Source organism: Capsicum annuum, chromosome 12 (assembly GCF_002878395.1).
Source record: "Capsicum annuum cultivar UCD-10X-F1 chromosome 12, UCD10Xv1.1, whole genome shotgun sequence".
NCBI lineage: Eukaryota > Viridiplantae > Streptophyta > Magnoliopsida > Solanales > Solanaceae > Capsicum > Capsicum annuum.
The window spans coordinates 40,811,430-40,815,455 of record NC_061122.1 but is presented as its reverse complement, the minus strand read 5'-3'; the positions used below and the strand labels follow the sequence as shown (position 1 = coordinate 40,815,455).

General features: G+C 38.1%; 1 pseudogene; it reads left to right on the top strand.

Annotated features, from left to right (window-relative positions):
• The first annotated feature begins 2,608 nt into the window (after positions 1-2,608).
• On the top strand, positions 2,609-3,449 carry LOC107849313 (annotated as a pseudogene).
• Positions 3,450-4,026: the final 577 nt, after the last annotated feature.

The following is a 4,026-nucleotide window of genomic DNA, read 5'->3' as shown; positions in this document are numbered from 1 at the left end:
AATAAAGATTCTTGTATTGCTAACCTTACGGAACCTAATATAGATCATGTATCTATGAGTCTAAGAGTTCCTTCGGGGAGTAAGGATCATAAAGTGACTCATTCATCTTAGGGAGTTAGCTTTCTGTAGCTAGGATTGCGTTGCAAGAGTTCCTACCACTTCGTCTAACTATACTTTGGCTTCGTCTATGTCTAACCAACAACTTTCCCTTTTGACTTTGATCCTCCTATGAACCTTGGTTCACGCTCTACGTATCTTCTTATTTCAAGCCGTCAACACTCTGTTCGAATTGCTTGCTTCCTTTAGAAAGTGGTCACTCCTGTCAATGAATACCATTCATAGTTGTCTATGTTAGTAACATAGCCATAATGACTTTTTTTTTACTGCTTGAGGTGGTGATAGCTTTTATATATCTACTTAATTATAAGATTGCATAGTGTTCTTCCTATTTGTTTTTTTTTCTCAGTTTTCTTCTTCCGAACTGAACGAAGATAGTTTCTCCTATTTTTGTACCTATTGCACTAATATCTTCTCTTTCGCTCTCTTTTTTGACTAAGGAAAGGTGAAAATTGAATCGGGAACTAAAAACAAAGCAGGAACAGACTTGTCATTTGGTCGAGTTTGCTTCAGTTCCTGAACCCTCACTACTTCCTGCGACAGCCAAGGGGCATTTAGGACAACTCGTTCATTTAGGACAACTTCATTCCACTCGGGCCTCTCTTTGGAGAGTCCCTTCTTTCCAATCTATAAATATAGTACTAGCTCGCTATTCATATTATTTCTGCTTGACCGGTACCAAGAAATCCATTTTCACTGAATTCTGGTCCTGGGCGCTTAGAAGCCCCTACTTTCACATTTCTTCCTATGTTGGTCTACTTCCACTTAGACTGACCTGACAATTATCTTCCTATAGATAGCTCTTTTCTTATAAAAAGATTTAGTTTGAGAATTAATTGACGCTTATTCAGGATTAATCTTTCTTATCCGTGAGTCTTATCAAACTCTCTGCCAATGTAGGTGCGACATAGGTAGTAGTGACTGAAAGAGCTGATGCGGCATGATCGCTATTATAAGCATCCTATTTAGTTTAGGGATTTAGGGACTAGGAATATTGAGGGACTAAGATGATTCATCTTAGTCTTAGTATGCCGGGTATGTCTTTGGCCAAGCCTAGGGATTGACAAATATATAGTGGCCGGTCTATCTTCTTCTAGGTGAGCTGCAGAGCTACTTTTTCTTTATTTCATTCCATCTGTCTTGCTTGATTGGTTTAAGAGAGCGTTTTGATAAGACTGTTCCGTAGATAGTGTGGCTAAACACTTCTTCACCTTTCAGCATTCAAAGGAATGGTTGGAACTGTGATCCCAATTAGATAGTTGCATTTTTCTCCTCTCTCTATTTTGGCTTGGGGAACTGTTAGGCTCATCTCTCTAAGTTCGAGCGGTTGAACTCCTCCCAAGTGAATAAATAATGATTATGTCTAGACTCTTCTATTCATCTATCAATCTCATTTATGAATGTTATGATGGCCAGGCATAGGTGGAACTCTTTTGTAGGCAGCTCTCGAGGCAGTGGCTTGAAACTTATATCCCGCAGTCACCCACCATGATCGGAGTTGAGATGATTCATACTGGCTTGGTTAGGTCGATATTTGTACCATCACTTCTATTTGATATAATATAGTATAGAGGCTGAAGGTGAGAAATCATCAATTAAAGTAGATGCAGCTTCCCTGGCTTAAAGGACAGTACTCCAGCAAGAAATCTATTGAAGAATTGGTGTTGGGTTAGCTGAAAATCAATGTTTATCCTGTCCCTGAAAAATTTGCTTTTTATGATTACATCGGCAATAATCTATAAAGTGGATCTATTTTGTTTTTTTCTCCTTTAAGAAAAGGATAATCTTATTTCCCGGATCAATGTACATTTCAATTTGAATTAGGCATTCTGTGTCAAACTCTAAGCATTCCTTGCCTACATATGAATCTGATCATATATGTATTATCTATTCCGACAAATAATACAAAAGAACAAGGTTTGGATGCGCTTCTGTCCTTAAAGGGATTTCGCTGAGGGTGAGAACGAGAATCGAATTGATTGAATCACAAAGATCTATTCACTTATATATATAGAAGAGAAGGAGTAGCATCATTCCAAAGTCCGGAGTAGCATCATTCCAAAGTCCTACTTCAAAGTCATAAATGGTAATAATAATTAGGTTAGGTGGTTGATCATAAATCAAGAACATGCCCAGAAGAAAACAAAAGAAGGTGAATGTGGTGAGGGAAGAGAGGGTTTGTATTACATGTGATGATTGAAAGGATGGTCTTATTTTTTCCTTTTCTATTTTCTGGACAACTTTGTATGTGGTAATTGGGGAAAGCAAAGGAACTACTAGTATATCGTACTCCATAGGTAATACAGTAGTAGTTTTTTGGTGAGAGAAAATAACACAAGAGACAAAGCTCACCAGATGTTTCTGAAGACATTCATTACCCAAAGCAAAAGGTAATTCTAGTATAGAGAGTTCTAGTGTATTATAGTAGCATTGAGGTTTTTGTATATTTGGTCTAAAGATTCTAGAGCACCAATTTTAGACAGGATGCTGACGTTTCTCAAAGAAAGGTGGCCATGGAAAAGAAGGTCAATCTTTTGCTCCTTTATTCGTGAGTTTCTCATCTATGTGGAACTCCAGTGACCAACTAGAACATACTCCCTCTAAGAAGACTGGATTGAAACATCACTCCGATATTAAGAAATCAGAATCCGAGTTCCAAGATCAGGATTCAACTTCTACTCTATCAACTAGTCAATCTAGTCATGTGGAGGCCACAATGGGAAAAAGCAAAACCGTTTTGCAAAATTTGACAGCTCATCTAGGTTGGGCTGGAATTTTTGATGCGCAAGAAAAGAGTGGAAATAAGGTATCCCTATCAGGCAAAAGTTCCACTAACACTCTTTCTCAGTCGCAAGTGTATCATGATCATCCAATGGCTTGCCTATCTTACCCTTGGGCTGACACTTACTTTTGAAGGCTCGTAGCTACTTATGGATTAAATGAAATCATTTACCCTCAAATGTTGGGTGTCACCTCCACAAGAGTTGCACTTCCTCTTGAATACATAGAGAGATTGCCCATTTATGTGAATGCAAAACAATACAGTGCTATCCTCAAAAGGCGACAGGTCCGTGCCACGCGTCAGGCTCAAAATCAGCTTGTGAAAAATAGAAAGCCATATCTTCATGAGTCTCGACATAGTCACGCAATGAAGAGATAGGGGTTCTGGAGGGCGCTTTTTAGACACAAAGAATATGCAGCAATCCAAGCCTTTATCTCCAAAGCACGATAGAAATATCTTTAATCGTCAGGAAGGTGGCCTAGCCATAGCTAAAAGAGATTCTTTAACCATTCAGCCATGGATGCTTATCGGGGATCCACGTACATGGTGAATAACCAAAATCCAATTTAAATGAAATCTTTAGGATAAATCAATGGAATTTAGGAGGAATCAATGCAATACAATTTAGGAGGAATCAATAAGAGTACATTAATTCAAATCCTGGATTTTTGAATTGAGAGAGATATTGAGAGAGATCAAGAATTCTTACCATTTCTTAGATTCATGGACCCAATTCAATTCAGTGGGAACCCTCATTCACATTTTTTTCCACCAAGAATGTTTTCAAAAACTCTTTGACCCCCAAATTTGGAGTATCCCACTTTCACGCAATTTACTGGGTTCAACAACCAATCGATATTTCACAATCAAGGGTGTAATACTCTTTGTAGTAGCGGTCCTTATATATTGTATTAATAATCCAAAGAAAAAATCTCTATTTGACAGGGCTTCTTCCTATACCTATGAATTTTATTGGACCCAGAAATGATACATTGGAAGAATCCACTGGGTCTTCCAATATCAATAGGTTGATTGTTTCGCTTTTGTATCTTCCCAAAGGAAAAAAGATCTTTGAGAGGTGTTTCCTGAATCCGAAGAAGAGTACTGGGTTCTCCGAATAACTAAAA